Source organism: Puma concolor, chromosome B3, assembly GCF_028749965.1.
Source record: "Puma concolor isolate L17-30 chromosome B3, mPumCon1.1.hap2, whole genome shotgun sequence".
NCBI lineage: Eukaryota > Metazoa > Chordata > Mammalia > Carnivora > Felidae > Puma > Puma concolor.
In genome coordinates this window covers 85,014,226-85,032,166 of record NC_141672.1, presented here as the reverse complement: position 1 = coordinate 85,032,166, position 17,941 = coordinate 85,014,226, and the positions used below count along the sequence as shown (strand labels likewise).

Here is a 17,941-nt window from a genome sequence, read left to right as displayed (position 1 = left end):
GAGCTAAAATTTTGAAAAAAAACATATGATGTGTTTTGTAAATACAAAGAAAAATTAAATTTAAAATGCTAGAGAAACCCCTCTGAGCTAGTTAAAGGGATCATTCCTCTAACTTGTATCACTGATCCGATAGAAAAGAAGAATGATACTGAGAATACAGGAATTATAATGGAATACTTTAATAGCTTTACAATGAAGAAAATATGGCCTTAAAAATTTCTGAAGAAAACCAGAAAGAAAAAAAAACAGGAATTATATAACCAAATCAAGAACTGGGGCGGGGGGTGGGAGTGGAATTTCTGCTTCTGGGTAGAATGTAGGAAGTCATGAGACTGTACTGTCAACCAAACAATGAGAATAAGAGAGGTAAGCTACAAAATTCTATCTTATAAAAACCATCAGGCATTCAAGGATACAAATTGTTCTAAATACACTAAATCCCAGAAATTGGCAAACCCTTCCTAGGAGAGAAGACACCCATGACTGTTTTCATCCCTGTTAGAGCTACCACAGAAAAAAAGGATCCTGACATACACACCAATGAGAAAAAATCAGCCAAATTTTTGTGAATTTTTTCCTTTTATTTGAGTATAGTTGATGTACAATCTCACATTAGTTTCGCATACAACATAGTGATTCAACAAGTCTATACCTTACCTCAGTGTAACTGCCATCTGTCACCATGCAGTGCTAATACAGTATCAGTCACTGTGTTCTCTGTGCTGTGCCTCTTATTCCCGTAATTTATACATTCTGTTATTGGAAGCCTGTATCTCCCATTCTCCTTCACTCATTTCCCATCCCTCCACCCCCTTTCAAACATCAATTTGTTCTCTTTATAGGCCTGGTTCTGCTTTTTGTTTGGTTTATCCATTTGTGGTTTGTTTGTTTTTTTTACACTCCACAAATGAGCTAAATCATATGATATTTATCTTTCTCAGTCTGACTTATTTCACTTAGGATAATTGCCTCTAGATCCATCTATGTTGTTGCAAATGCAAGATCTCCTCCAATTTTATTGTTGTGTGATATTCCTCTGTATGTGTGTGTGTGCACGCATGTGCCACATCTTCTTTATCCATTCATCTATTAATGGACACTTACTGCTCAACTCCAAAAAAAGCAATTAGACTGAAAAATGGGCAGAAGACCTGAATAGGCAGTTCTTTAAAGAAGACATACAGTTGGCCAACAGACACATTTAAAAATGCTCAACATCACTAATCATCAGGGAAATGCCAATCAAAACCTCAATGGGATACCACTGTACACGTGTTAGAATGGCTAGCATCAAAAAGACAAGAAAAAAACAAGTGTTGGCAAGGAAGTGGAGAAAAAGGAACTCTTGTGTATTGTTGGTGGGAATGGAAATTGGTACATCCCATGAAAAACAGTATGTTTGCTCAAAAAACTAAAAATAGAAATACCATATGATCCAATAATTCCACTTTTTATGAACTTTTAATGGCCAAGTGAGGGCTGGCATGACAGGTTAGAATCACAAGGACCCCCAGGAAGAGTGATTTCTGTACCCGTCTGCCAAGCCTTGCCCATGGGCCTTCACTAAATACATGGACTTTAATACATTAAAGACTGAAGATGAGAGAGGGTAGCAGAGAAAAATCCTTCTGAGACATTCCAGATATGGAAGATTAAAGATGCTCACAAATTATTTGACATGACTCCCATTGAGAGATGGTGTTATAGCTCCTCTTCTCTTGAATCTAGATGGGCTCTGAGACTTATTTGACCAATAGAATAAGGCAAAAGCAATACTGTACCAGTTTCTGAATTCAGGCTTGAAGAGACTAGCAGCTTCTACTTCATGTATCTTAAAATCCTAGGTCCTAGATGCCAGCCCCCTGCTATGAGGAAGGCCAAGAAGCCCCTGGAAAGACTCATGTGCTCCCAGGCAAAACCCTTGGCTAAGCTGTCAGCTGAAATAAATAAATTGTCAGCAATGTGAATGAGTCATATTGGAAGTGTGTCAGCTATCTCCATGGAGGTTATTTACCCCAGCTGATGCTGCATGAAGCAGAAAAATTTCCCAGATGAACTCTGCCTTAATTCCTGACACACAATATCGTTTTTCCTTATAATAAGAATTGACCCAGCACGTTTATTGAAGGGACATTTCTTTACTCATTGTTCTGCAGCACCATCCTTGCCATAAATCAAATGACCTCTTTCTGGATTCTCTATTCTCTTCTGTTTCTTTGTCTTCACAAAATACCACTTGTTTTGATTACTCTTTCTTTATTTTTTTTTTAATTTTTTTTTAACGTTTATTTTATGTTTGAGACAGAGAGAGACAGAGCATGAACGGGGGAGGGTCAGAGAGAGGGAGACACAGAATCCGAAACAGGCTCCAGGCTCTGAGCTGTCAGCACAGAGCCCAACGCAGGGCTCGAACTCACGGACCGCGAGATCACGACCTGAGCTGAAGTTGGACGCTTAACCGACTGAGCCACCCAGGCGCCCCTATAATTAATATTTTTAACATTGAATTATATTCACCAACCCTGCTAACCCTACCTATTAATTAAATTGCTTTTCTGTATATTATTTTAAAATTTCTACACCTATGTCATCTGTGAAACATGATAGCTTTATTGGGACTATACCAAAATGAAAAGATTTTACACAGGGAAGGAAACCATCAACAAAACAACAAGACAGCCTACTGAATGGGAAAAGGTATTTGCAAATAATGTATCTGATACCCAAAATTTATTTAGAAAATTATTCAACTCAACACCAACAAACAATCTGATTAAAAACCAGGCACAGGACTTAAATAGACCTTTTCCCAAAGAAGACATACACATGGCCAACACATGAAAAGATGCTCAACATCAGATAATCATCAGTGAAATACAAAATAAAACCACAGTGTGGTGTCACTTTACACCTGTCAGAATCACTAGAATCAAAATGACAAGAAATAACAAGTGTTGGTGAGGATGTGGAGAAAAAGAGAACCTTTGTGCACTGTTGGTGGAAATGCAAACTGGTACAGTTACTGTGCAAAACAGTATAGAGATTCCTCAAAAGTTAAAAATAGAATTACCATATCATCCAGTAATACCACTACTGTGTATTTATTATGTTAAGATAGGTTCTCTGTAATCCTACTTTATCGAGAGTTTTTATCATGAATGTATGTTATACTTTGTCAAATGCTCTTTCTGCAATTATTGAGGTGATCATAAGTTTTAATTTTGCTCTTGCTAGGTGTAAGGTTAAGTTTTTTAACTGAGATTTTTCTTATTTCTTAAGGTACGCCTGTATTTCTATAATCTTCCCTCTTTAAATAGCTTTTGCTGTATTCCAAAGATATTGGACCTTTGTGTTTTCATTTTCATTTGTCTGTGCTTATTTTTTTATTTCCTCATTGACTTTTTGGTTCATTGTTTAATAGCATATTATTTAACCTCCATGTATTTGTGATTTTCCAGATTTTTTCTTGTGATTGATTTCTAGTTTCATACCATTGTGGTTGGAAAGATGTGTGATCTGATTTCAATCCTTTTAAATTTATTGAGACTTGTTTTGTGGCCTAACATGTGGTTTATTCTAGGGAATGTTCCATGTGCAACTGGAGAAGAATGTGTATTCTGCCGGGTTTGGATGGAATGTTCTGAACATATCTGTTAGGTCCATCTGCTCCAATGTGTCATTCAAAGCCACTGTTTCCTTATTGATAACTCTCTGAATGATGTACTCATTGATGTATATGGGGTATTAAGTCCCTTAGGATTATTACATTACTGTTAATTTTCCCTTTATGTCTGTTAATAGTTGCTTTATGTATTTAGGCATTTCCATGTTAGGTGCATAAATATTTACAATTTTTATGTCTTCTTGTTAGATTATTTATTTTATCATTATGAAGTATCCTTCTTTGTCTTGTTACAGTATTTATTTTAAAGTTTATTTTGTTCAATATAAGGATTGCTACCCCAGCTTTCTTCTTGCTCCTATTTGCATACTGAATGTTTTTCCACCCTTCACTTTCAATTTAAGTCTGAAGTCAGTCTCCTGTAGGCATTATATAAATGGATCTTGCTTTTTTATCCATTTAGTCACACTATGTGTTTTTATTGGAGCATTTAGTTCATTTACAAGTACTTATTGATAGGTATGTACTTCTTGCCATTTTCTTACTTGTTTTACAATTCTTTTTATAGTTCTTCTCTGTCCCTTTTTTCTCTTTCTTTCCTTGTGATTTTCTTTAGTGACATCTTTAGATTCCTTTATTTTAATTTTTTTGTGTATCTATTATAGGCATTTGATTTGTGGTTACTATTACATTCATGTAGAACTTCTTATGCCTATAGCAGTTTATATTAAGTTGATGGTCACTTATGTTTGAACCCATTATAAAAGCTCTAAACTTTTATTCCTCCTTGCTATGTTTTAGGTATATGATATCATAATTTGCATCTATTTATCTTGTGACTCCGTTGACTTATTTTTATAAATATAATTGATTTGGGGGTGCCTGGGTGGCTCAGTCAGTTAAGTGTCTGACTCTTGATTTCAGCTCAGGTCATGATCTCACAGGTTCATGATATCTAGCTCCATGTTGGGCTCTGCACTGACAGCACAGAGTCTGCTTGGGATTCTCTCTCTCCCTCTCTCTCTCTGCCCCTCCCCTACTCATGCTTACACACACTATCTCTCTGAAAATAAAGAACTTAAAAAAGATATCATTGGTTTTATTCCCTTTGTGCTTTAACATTCACTCTGGTTTTATAAATGACTAGTCTGCTACTTTTATTATATTTGCATTTACCCGTGAAACTTTTTTCTTTCATAATTTTGTTATACCTGATTGTGGCCTCTTCTTCTCACTCAAACAATTTATTTTAACATCTTTTGTAAGTCTGGTTTAGTGGTGATGAACTCCTTTAACTTTTGTTTATCTTGGGAACTCTTTATCTCTCCTATTTTGAATGATAGGTAGACCCTTCTTACTTGTAGGTTGTGTTGTTTTTTGTTTTGTTTTGTTTTTTTTTTACCTTTCAGTACTTTTGTTTTTGTTTTTTTTTTTTAATTTTTTTTTCAACGTTTATTTATTTTTGGGACAGAGAGAGACAGAGCATGAACGGGGGAGGGGCAGAGAGAGAGGGAGACACAGAATCGGAAACAGGCTCCAGGCTCTGAGCCATCAGCCCAGAGCCCGACGCGGGGCTCGAACTCACGGACCGCGAGATCGTGACCTGGCTGAAGTCGGACGCTTAACCGACTGCGCCACCCAGGCGCCCCTACCTTTCAGTACTTTTGGCCTGAAAAGTTTATGCTGAAAAATTTGCTGATAGCCTTATGGGGGCTCCCTTACATGTAACTGTTTTATTTTCCCTTCCTGCATTTAAAAATTATCTCTTTATCACTACTTTTTTGCCATTTTAGTTACTAAGTGTCTTGGGGTGATCTCTTGTGTTGATTTTGTTAGGGGATGTCTGTGCTTCTTTGATCTGGATGCCTGTTTACTTTCCTAGATTAGGGAAGTTTTCAGCTATTATTTCTTCAAATAAATTTTCTGCCCCCCTTCTCGCTTTTCTTTCTTCTCCTTCTGGGGGTCCCTATAATGCAAATGTTATTCTGCTTGATGATGTTGCTGACTTCCCCTAACTTCTTCTCATTTTATATATATATATATATATATATATATATATATATATATATATATATGTCAGAAAATTTATTATATACTTTAAAATAAAAAATATATATGTATATTTATATGTATATATATGTGTGTGTGTGTATATATACACACACACACACACACACACACACACACACATACATCTGCCATTGATTTCCCCCTAGTGTATTTTAAATTTCACTTTTTGAGTTCTTCATCTCTAATTGGTTCTCAGATCCCCCCTTTTTCTCAAGCCCAGTGAGTATCTTTATGACCATTGCTTTGAATTCTTTATCAGTCATATTTTTTTTATCTCCATTTCATTTAGCTCTTTTGTTGTGATTTTGTCCTATTCTTTTATTTGGGATATATTCCTCTGTCTTCTCATTTTGTCTAACTCCTGATGTTGAAAGTAGTGACCTTATGAAGCAGAGGTCCTGTGGTGCCCTGTAACACAATGCCCCATTTACCAGAATCAGGTACTTGGGGGTCATATGTGCATTATATGCACTCTACTGTTGTGGCTGAGCAGTGTTTGCAATCAGTTTAGTTGGCTGCAATGGCCCACTTTGCCTGTTGTAGGCAGGGTTTATTCCTGTACTGTTAAGCGGCCAGTCTGGGTCCACTGTGGACTTATTATTGGGTGGTATCAGAAGTCAGACTAGATGACTGGCCTGTCCCTGAGCTGGGACTGCAGTCATCCTAACCTGCAGGGCTCTTTTCCCATAGTGCCCTCTGAGAGGCCTTCATTGGTAGGTGGGGCTGGCAGTTACACCCAATGCCTATTCCCGGTCCATCTGCCAGGGAAGGACTCACACAAAACCCGCAGGGCTCTCCCTATACTGTCCTCTGAGAGGGTGGGCCAGGCCAGCTGTCATACCAGATGCCTGTCCTGAGTCCATCTGCTAGGGCTGCAGTCACACTAGGTATCATGGTTTTAGCAAGGTAGGTGGAGAGTGTTCATTCATGCTGTAGGCTGGGGCAGGAGTGGGGGAGTGAAATGGCATTTGCTAGCTCTTTGGTTCTTGGAGAATTCTCCTAAAGATCCCTGTTCCTCCAGCACATGTTCTGAGATTAGTAAACAAATCTCCTTTATATATACCCCAAATGCTTTTCAAACCTCTGCTTCTATGTTGCATCTCTGAGGGGTTGTTTGTTATGCTGGCTCATCCTTTGGCTCTCCCAGAGCTGAGCCCACTGATTTTCAAAGTACTTGGAGTTAAGCCCTGCTGATTGTGAAAAGTCATGATGTTAAGCTCCACTGGCTTTCAAAGCCAGATTTTGTGGAGACTAGTCTTCTCAGTGCAGGTCTCCCATGCCCGAGGCGCCTGATGTGATGTCTCCTCCTCTCCCTTCTCCATGTGTATGGTGTCCCTCCCATTTGTGTTTGGTCTTGTTGGGAATTTGGTGCCCAACTGCATCTCTGACCCTCCTAAGCTTTTGAATGGGGCATTATCTCTGTGATTAACTGTGCCAATCTTTAGGTCATTTTCTGAGTTAGTTGCACTGACATGGCACATAGGATGTCACCTATGTGCATCCATGAGTGAGGTGAGCTTAGGATCCTCCTACTCCACCATCTTCCCAAAAGCTACATAATATTCTTTATAGTAAATCTGATTTAAATTTGATCTTGCTGAATGTCTTGTTTGATTTTTTGCCAAACTCTTTTATCTATAGCAAATCTATAGCTACACATACATCTTGTTTTGCAAATGGTGTTGAACTTTAATGTGCTATATCTATTCCAAAACTATTTATTGTCATTAAATCTAACATTACCTACTGTTAAATAATTTCTCAATTCTATACAAATTATATTCATTGATCTGAATCCTTTTTCAGCTTCAGCACTTTGTATGTAGGAACTTCAACTGTTCTTCACAATGTGAACAACTTTATTGATGAATTGGATAATAGTTTCAAATGCTTGTTGGTAAGAGATGAGCAGTAGCACACCATTATATAGTTTTTCTACCCTACAGATGCAAAGGATATAGATATTTAAGAGTATAGATAGTAGTAAAATGAAGTAAAATTATTAGAAAGTAATGAGTTTTGAGTATTATCTTTATTTTTAATTTAACTTACTTGGTTGGAAATGTATATGATTTAATTTAGTAATTGGACTGAAAATTTAAAAATCAGTTGTAGTGAACCAGTACAAGACTTTTATAGCATACTACTAGATTACTGTAATGTCTCCTTTTTCATTCCTGAATTTGGCAGTTAATGTGGTCCCTTTCTTATCCTTTTTTTTAAGTCAGTCTTACCGTGGGTTTGTCCATTTTGTAAAGTTTTCATTAGATAGATTTTTGACTTTGTTGATACCCTCTATTGTATATTTATATTTCATTAATTTCTATTCTTGTCTTTTCTCTTTTCCTCTGCATCTACTTTGTTTTTAATTTGCTATTCTTTAAGTCCTTGATATGAATGCTTATATCACTGGTATTCAGAATTTTCAAAATATGTTTGTACTAAAGAGTGTAAGTTACCTTCTGAGCACTGCATTTGCTGCATCTCACAAGATAGCTTTCCAAGGTTTTATGATTTATTTAATTATAAAGTATTATTTATGGCATACTTGATATACAATGTATCATACATATTTAACAAGTATAATATTTAACAAGTACAGTTTGATATGTTTTGATGTTTGTGTGTACCTGTGAAACCATCACAATTGTGTAGAAGTTTTTTTATGGACCGTTACTCTTGGATAATTTCCTAGGAGTAAAATGGCCAGGGCACATTGCAGGTGTTTGCTTATCTTTTTAAGAAACTGCTTATCTTTTTAAGGAGGGCACCTTTTGGGATGAGCACTGGGTGTTGTATGGAAACCAATTTGACAATAAATTTCATATATTGAAGAAAAAAAAAAAGAAAGAAACTGCCAGACTGTTTGCCAACATGGTTGTATTATTTGGTGGTCTAACTGGTACAGTAAGAAAGTTGTACTTGCTATACATTATTATTAAAATTTGATATGATTAGGTATAATTTTAGAAATTTTAATAGGTTTATAGTAATATTTTATTATAGATTTAGATTACATTTCCCAATCTTATGTTCCTTTTTATTACTAAGTAGCATTCTGTAATATGGATATACCACCATTCATATTTATTCACCCGGTGAAGGACATTTGGTTTGTCTTCCATTTGAAGCACTTAGGTATAATTTGCTACAACTGCTACAAATATTCACTAACTATTTTTTTATAAACATGAGTTTTGATTTCTCTTTGATAAATACCTAGGAGTGTGAGTAATGGGTCATGTGGTAATTGTTATGTTAAATTTTTTAAGAAGTTGCTGCATTGTTTTTGAAGTGGCTCAAACATTTTTCATTCCAACTAGCAATATATAGGAGTTGCAGATGTTCCTCTATCCATTTACATTAAGCCTATGTGTCTTTATATTTAAAATGAGTTTCTTATGGGCTACATATAATTATTATTTTTTTGAAAAATCCAGTCTGACTCTCTCTACCTTTTAATAAGGTTCTTAAACCATTTAATTTAATGTGATTATTGATTGAAGTTTAGTTTAATCTATCATCTTGCCGTTTGTTTTCTGTGTTATTTTAGATTAATTGTGTAGGCATATTTTTATTATGTTTTTTTCCCAGTGTTGACTTATTACCTATAACTCTTGGGTCTTGGCTTATTTTAGTAATTGCTTTAGGGTTTATACTGTAAAATCTTTAATTTATTGCAGTCTACCTCCAAGTAATTCGATGCACTTTCCCATATAAGAACCCTATAACAATATATTGTTTCTCTCAATACCTAAGGCCATCATCCCTTTCCTATAATCTTGTGACCCAAGTTGATCTCTGTCACTGGATTTCTCATAGTCCAGAGTTATGTAGCACAGAATGTTCAAGGGCTATTTCAGTATAATTTCGTTCTCAAATTGCATTTGCTTGAGCTTAATCTATAATCACAATTTTATTATGCTTACTCTTGCTCCTTCTACTTTCCCTTATACTACTTTGGAGCCTATCTAAGTTAGGTAACACTATGCTGAAGTAATTGGTATCAGGTTTTTGTTTGTTTTTTTCAAGTTTTATTTCTGCCGAGCTAGAGATAGCTCTGGGAAAACACAGGAAGGATTCTAGGAAGTAAATGATCAAATGGGTAATTGATCAAATGATCAATGGGTAACAGTTTAAAATTTAAGTTGTCATATTTAACAAATTATACAAGTAGATTTTTCCTTTCTTAATGTCTAAGTATAGGGGCGCTTGGGTGGCTCAGTTGGTTAAGCGTCCGACTTGGGCTCAGGTCATGATCTCACGGTTTATGAGTTAGAGCCCTGCATCAGGCTCTGTGCTGACAGACAACTCAGAGCCTGGAGCCTGCTTCAGATTCTGTGTGTGTGTCTCTCTCTCTTCCTCTACCCTGCCCACACTCTGTCTCTGTCAAAAGTAAATAAACATTAAAAAAAAAATTTTAATGTCTAAGTATAAAGAAACCTTTACTTTATAATCTTGGAGATTTTATTTTAAGATGTTTATAGAGTACATTTATATAAAATATGTGTATTTTAACTGTGTATGGTAATGGACTTATTGTGGTAATCACTTTACAGCATGTACAAATACTAAATTATTATATCATATACCAGAAAATAATGTAATGTTATATGTCAATTATGTCTCAACTTTTAAAATATATGTGTATATTTATATAATTTTAATTATTTTATGGGTTAATTTCACATTTCATTCATATTTTAAAAATTGAATAATATCTTTAATTCAGTATTAGACTTTTGTTTATCATCCTAACTGTCCAGTATGAAGTTAAAAAAGAAAGCGACAAATTTTGACAGAATTCTTGACTTCCAATCATTTTTAACAGCATGTAGACATATATTATAACAACACAAATGTTTGTTTAACAAAATGTCAGATTTTTTTCCTCTGGAATTAAATATAAGCCAAGTGAACAAAATGACCCATTTTAATTTGACTTGGAATGGAAACCAGATTATAAATACCATCATGTGTATAATTTTCCAGTTATAATAAAGTGAGTAGGGTTTTTTGTTTACTTTCAGATTGACCTCAGAGTATTTCTTTTGCCTCTTGAAGTGTTCATAGTAATCATTAAATAGAACACTACATTTTCTCTATATACCAAAATTCCTCTAGAAATGTTCATGTCTGAAAGAGAAATGTTGCAGGGCAAAAACAAGAGTTTTAGGCAAGTGTAATGTCATATGGTAAAATTTCCATGAAAATAATATTTTCATGAGTAATGAAAGAAATATTATGAGCAAGTTCATAAGCATATTCCTTGGGAGGTAGTTTAAAAGGTGTAAGAATGCTAAGGATACTCCAGAAAGTACTTCCCTTTTTCCAATTCAGACCTTATTAAGATATAAGGCTGTTTTTCTCAGTGTTTTACGTGCAAATCCACTATCAAAAGTCACCTTGACTTTGAAAAGTTAAGACAAGCACATTTTAATAAACCTTTAAAAACAAAGTATTTCTTGAAAGATTATTATTGCTTTTTAAAAGTTGGTATTTTTAATGTAGAACTTCCTTAGGCACACAGGATATTGTTTTAAGGGATCACAAAGTTTGATAAATGAGCGTTAAAAATTGCACCCAGATTTGTCTTAAAGAAAACACATAATAAAACAAGATGTTAGACTATGATTGTGGAGTCTTGAAACTTAACATACTTAAAATAGATTGAAAACAAATGAGAGGGTATAAAACACATTCTCACCAAAGGGTTAAGATCAATCATAAATATCATACCAAACCAAGAATAATGGCATCATTTATTGTCTGCAGACATGTGTTTCTGTGCAGTATGAAGCTTGATCCTAGAGCTATTAGTAAGTTGAAGTTTGGCTCCTGAAATGCACTCTAGGTCAGCCAATCCATAATTATTCATTTAACGTGTCAAATCATTGACTCAGCTACACAAAGACTTGATTGATAAGTGCTGTTACTAAGACTAGTGCCAAAGGTATGCTTAGTTCAAGGTGCACGGAGTCACCACAGGATTTGACATACTGGGCCAGCTCCTGCTTAGTGAGCTGGTCTCCCATACCTTTCAGAGATGGATTAACTTTTCCAAGCCATCAGAATCCATTTTCAATTGCAGCCTGCTGGGAGACCAAAGGAAGCAGAAAAATCATTCCTTTGCTCTTAAATTGATTAAAATCTGAGTAAGAGACAGAAGCTATACAGTAAAATCTATTATCCCTCATGGTTGGTAAAGAGTTCTAGACAACCAAATATTGTGGTCAAGAGTCCATGTATGTTTAAAGAATTAAAAATAAAAATAGAGTCTTAACTCCACATGTCATAACATAAAGCATAGTAATAAAATATATTTATAATGATTGAAAAAGCACTTCAGTATTTTAGTCTCAAAGACAACATTGTAACCAGTTGTCATATTTACCAACCAGCTTAGCCACAGTAGAAACTGAGCCCTGATTAAAAGGGGCTGGTTCTCTGCAGCTGTACTTCAGGGAATTTCGCCACCTGGGCTTTTCCTAATCTACCCCCAAGGAGGAACCCCTCTGTGGGCAGGTCCTCAGTTATGATTCCCTGTAGTATGATTTGTTTTCTGCACCTTCATGCCCTGTGATCCCATGATGGAAACTTTTATTGGGAAGGTCCCAATATTTTGCCAGTCTCATTCTGTTCCAGATGCTGTTTTAGGTCCTCCTTTTGTTCTAAACCTAAAGCCTTCAGCCAGTGTTTGGTTAATTCCTTATTTATCCCTGAGAAATGAAGACTGTTAGCTTAGGAGGAGATTTCATGTATGACACTGCCATTTCCATGCTTATAGAACAGAGATTTCCTGTGGCTCCATTACAAAAGACATACTTACAAACATGGGAAAGAGCTAGGGAGTAATGAGTAACCCAGGCTGATGGAGCCAGCTTGTCTCACTGCCAGCTCCTCACACTTGAACATATATGGAAGTTTGAGACTTGTACTTACTTGAAGAGTACACAGAGTACAAAATTACAATCATCATCAGTGTCATTGGTAAGAAAGCTTACTTTGTATACCAAAAACAGTACTAATATGGGGGTGATGTTCCTTGTTACTATACCCAGAAGGTGAAAGGCTCACTCAGAATTTTAGAGGAAACACATAGAACACGTAGGAAAATGTTCTTCCGTTAAATAACCATCTAAAATTTAGTGCTCTAAAGTTAGTTTAAAAAAGAAATGCCTAAAATATTGGAAAATATTTGTCGGGATTAATATCTTTGGAAGAAGTATTTATTTACACTATTTCGAGATGAACTCAAGATGGCTAAGACACTTATTGTCTTTTTCAAATTATCAACAACAGTCCACATCATAGTATTGCCTTTTGGGGCCTCTGTCATTCATAAGATGTTTACTCACAAAATGTCATGAGAAAATCAAATGCAGTGAAGGCAACATTTCATCATCATGGAAAAATGGAGAATTGTTTCCTTGTGAAAACATATTTCTGTATTAAAACAGCACCCTGCCTATCTACGGAGGAGAGAGTTCCAATCAGGAAGACATTTAGATCCCAGTAGAAAACATCACAAAGAACATGAACAAATCATAAGAAGAGGAAATGTAAAAGACTAAGGAACGGTTATTTTTAAAAATGTCCTTTTACAATAATAATAAAAAATACTGAGTAAAACTAAGTATCACTTCCTTCCTATAAGAGTAGCAATCGCTTAACAAACAAGATAATACTCTGATCTTGCAAGGATATGGAAGATAAGAGGTGTTAGAAATGTCAATTGATAAACTCTTTATAGAAAGCAAAATGCAACTTTTTCTAAGAGCTGTAAAATGATTATGATTTTTGATGCAATAGATCTACTTATGAGAATCTATGCCAAGGAACTAATCAGAGATGGTGACAAAGATTAGTGCAAAAAAGTCCTCTTCTGCATTGTTTATAATGGCAAAAAAACCCACAAAAACATGGCCTAAATGCTCAGCAATAGGAAAATGTATAAATAAAAAATAGTAATTATATAAAAGGAAATGTGATGAGTCATGTATACAGTTCTTTAACATTAGACACATGAAGAAATGTCCATACTCTAACATTTGGTAGAAAACAAAGCCTGTATAAAGGACAGAAAAGCATTACATAACAAATTGTATATCATTAATATATAGTATATATAACAATATATTATTAATAAATATTAGTTGTATTAACATATTACTTGTATTATTAATATATAACATATACATTACAAATTTTGTGTGTAAAATGAACCACAACAGCATTTCTGATTCCTCCTCTTATTGGATGTCAGTTATTAGTTTCACCAACTACACATGCTATATCCTGAAAAAATTTGATTTTAAATGAAATAATGCCATGTTTATAGAATGCATGTTGAATATCTCTATGACATGTTTTTATCAAATGTTTTTTTAAGTCAGTACTCAGTTACTTTATACTTCCTCTGAGACTAGTGTGGAATTAGCTACATAGGCCACCATTTGGGAAATATTGGGAGAGAGAAGGAAAAACAAAAGAGAAACAAGCACTTGCATGTTGTTTTGGTATACTGGGTGCCTAACTGGCAATCTCACAGTGTCATTTCTCCCTAGCATCTCCAGGGTTATGAGGGTTGGGAAGAATTGTTTGTTTTGCTATAAAATTAGAATGAAAAATTCTACTTTGTAAACTAGATCAAAAAATTAAAAGGAGAGAATGCATGTAAAGTCAGAATGTATGCATGTAAGCATCTAAAGAGAATAAAGTAAGTCATGTGAGAATTTATGTGTACATTGCCTGGGAAAAACAAATATCAAAAACCCCAGAATATTATTCCCAGAAGCCAGATGGCTTAATGCCTTTGAGGTTATATGGTCTGGGCTCCAACCCGAGGTCTATGACTTGCTAGCTGTATTGTCTACAGATTGAGTTATTCTTTTTACTCTTTATTTTCATTTGTTAAAAATCTGCCTAGCTCTCAGTACTATGGTAATGACTAAATGATTACATATACTCTCATATATATGAGTAGAGAGCAACATTATAATGAAGACACGATCAAGGTATGGAATGCTTTATGAAAAAATGTTATTCCATTTTACAGAAAATACAAATATTATTTTATAAATCAGAATTTATAAATCTTGACTCCTCATAAATAGATGTTAATGTCATTATATATTAAAATGTTATTATTTTTAAAATTAGCATGTTAAAAACCAAACTTAATTTAACTTCATTTAAATAAGTGGAGTCTAATTGATGAAGTCTAATATTAGTGGTGAGGGATTAAGTAAGGGAGAGCAGAGGTGGGAAACATTCCAGAATTTATCTTTTTCTAAGTTGTGGAGTAACTTGTTTTATTTTCACTTATCTTTCTGTGATTTTTAAAAATATTTTCAAGAATATTTAATGGCCATGAATTATTATTATAATTTTTTAAAAAGCAACTAAAATTATGTCATGTTTTAAAGTGCATTTCTAGGTAAGGAGCCTTTCTTTAGGCCTTAGAAAGTAGCTGCCGGATGAACTGAGATGTCTTAGTGATCACTAGCACACCTGAACTTGGTCCCCTGTGTCATTCCTAATTCACAAGTCACCACTTTCTAACCCTCTTGACATCATTGTTTTCCTTGGACTAAACCAGGAGCCATAAGTGAGGGGTTGGGCTGTGTAGCAGGTTGAATGGTGGTCCCCCAAAAACGATATGTCCATATCCTAACTCCTAGAACTTGGGAGTGTGACTTTACTGGGGGAAAAAAAGTTGTTTGCACATGTAATTTAAAATCTCAAGATGAGATCATTGTGGGTTATCTGGACTCACCTCAATCCAATGACAGGTGACAGGAGACTAAGAAGAAGACACTGATAAAGCAGAAAAGACCATATGAAGTTGGAGCCATGTGAAGTGTTGCAGCCACAAGCCATGGAAAACCCGGAGCCACCAGAAGCTGGAACAGACCAGGAAACATTCTCATTTTGAGCCTTTGGAGGGAACACGGCCCCTCCGACACCTTGATTTCAGACTTCTGATCTTTAGACTGGAAGAGAATGAATTTCTGTTCTTTGAAGCCTCCTGATTTGTAGCAATTTGTCACAGGAGACTCAGGAAAGTCATACAGGCTGCCAGGAAATTAACTCCATAAAATAACTTCTCTAAATCAATCCCAAGCGAGCCCCCTTTGTCTTTTATTTTTTAAGGCACATATCTCCTTAGAACTGCTTTGGAGAGGACTCCAAAGCTCTCTGCAAATCAGTGCTTCCTAATTCCACACATTTTCCTTCTTTGTTGATCTTTGAAACAATGGTTCTCAGCCTGTGGGTCATGGATGCTTTGGTGGAGAGTGCTTTTAAGGCCACGTGTCTGGACTCTTTCTAGGCACTGTGTTATATCAGATATATGTATTAACGTTTTGCCAATATCAGTAAATGGGGTTATTGAAACAAAAAATTGTATCACATGGTTATCAAGTTATGGTGGATAGGTAATCTCTCAGCTAATTCTCAGTTACTATCATGGGGCACCCAAATCTTTCTGACAAATAAGGGAGGTCTTCACATTGAAAAGATTGAGGCCGCTGCTTTAAATTCAACACAACACCGGGGCGCCTGGGTGGCGCAGTCGGTTAAGCGTCCGACTTCAGCCAGGTCACGATCTCGCGGTCCGGGAGTTCGAGCCCCGCGTCAGGCTCTGGGCTGATGGCTCAGAGCCTGGAGCCTGTTTCCGATTCTGTGTCTCCCTCTCTCTCTCTGCCCCTCCCCCGTTCATGCTCTGTCTCTCTCTGTCCCAAAAATAAATAAACGTTGAAAAAAAAATTAAAAAAAAAATAAAAAAAAAATAAATTCAACACAACACCTTTCACTCATTATAGAACGAATTATTCTCTTCTGTAACAATATAGGACCTTCTTCACAGTAGTACTGAGATTATTCATTAATTATAGTGTTGTACGATGTGTAGATAAATGAATGAACTTCACCTTCCTGTGACTTCTTATGAGAGAGTATCATATATATTTTAGGCTCCAGGGAATATAAAAATGAATGCATGTTGAATTGAATTAACTGAACATTTTATACTAGATTATTAAAATAGACCGTAGTATTACTACATATTGGATCAATTTTTAGCTTTGGGAATTCAGGGCTATCTCTTTCAGCCTCGGGTTCCTAAATTGTAATACGAGCTAGTTTTATTGTGTGTGGAGAGACTAAGTGAGATTATGTATGTGAAATTCCCATCAAAGGGCCCAGTATATGATAGATATGAGTGTAACAGCCCCATCCCTTTGTATCCTCCAGCACTCAGGTCCTTTTCATCACCAGACTAACCCTGGGAGAAATGCTAACTCTCCCAAGCCACACGTTAGTTATCATTTGGTCATGTTTGTTGCTCTTGATCAGACAATTTGCCTGAAAGGAATGTGTTCCCTTACTGAATTTTAGGAGAACATCCAGAATCAAATTAAAGTTCTTGTTGACTCGTATGTCATTAACAAGAAAGATCTGACTTTATCTATACATATCCTAAGCAATTCTAGTAACTGAAAAGTGATCATGTTTTTGGTTGGATGATGAAACATATGTATTGAAATGTACAAGCATCTTGGTTTCAGAGACAAAAGAATTGACTGACTGTAAGGCCAATGAGAAGATGGTGTGGGGTGAGGAGTCCTGTTATTTGACTCTACCAAACTCCGGGGCAGGTTATATGCTTGTAGTCTTCTTTTCAGTGAGACAAACCTCGTCTGTTTATTTGGTTTGTTTAAGTAATTAGTTGTAAAATTAGGTTGGGATTTTTTAAGCTTGTGGTAGTTATTCTTTATGGGTCTGGGCCCTGAACAAAAATATTTCTTTAAGTTTTTTATTTGAGAAGAGCTTTCTTCAGGTGAGCTCTGGCAAACACTGTAAAAATGTATAAATCTGGAATGCTGGGAAGTATAGAAAAGGGAAGGAAATTACCTCAGTTTGGCAGGAGGCACAATGTTACTTTCTTTAATAAAATGCATCCTCTGTCCTAACTAGCCCGATGCAGCCCCATTGAGCATTTCATTGTATTCTGTCACTTAGCCCTGCCAGCCAGAGAAGGCAGCTGACACTGCGTACCTGATGTTACAAAGAGCCTATGTGTCCCCACTCTGGTTTTCACATTCTTCCGAGGGTTTGAAGGGAAAGCTGCTTTGTTACTCTTCTCAAGTCCTGTCACAAATGGTCTTTGACAGGCATCCAGAAGGTCTGAGCAAGAACTGGTAGAGCTGGTTCCTGCCAGAAGTGCCACATGCATTGAGGATGGGA

The 17,941-nt window shown here is 35.7% G+C and overlaps 1 long non-coding RNA gene across 2 annotated transcripts in view; it reads left to right on the top strand.

The window, feature by feature from the left end:
• The window catches only part of LOC112855623 (uncharacterized), a 457,783-nt gene extending 441,972 nt beyond the window's left edge, over nucleotides 1-15,811 (top strand). For both annotated transcript variants that reach the window (XR_015252571.1, XR_015252572.1), the window contains one exon: nucleotides 15,487-15,811. This is a non-coding gene — a long non-coding RNA (uncharacterized LOC112855623). The remainder of the gene's footprint in view (nucleotides 1-15,486) is intronic.
• The last annotated feature ends 2,130 nt before the right edge of the window (nucleotides 15,812-17,941 follow it).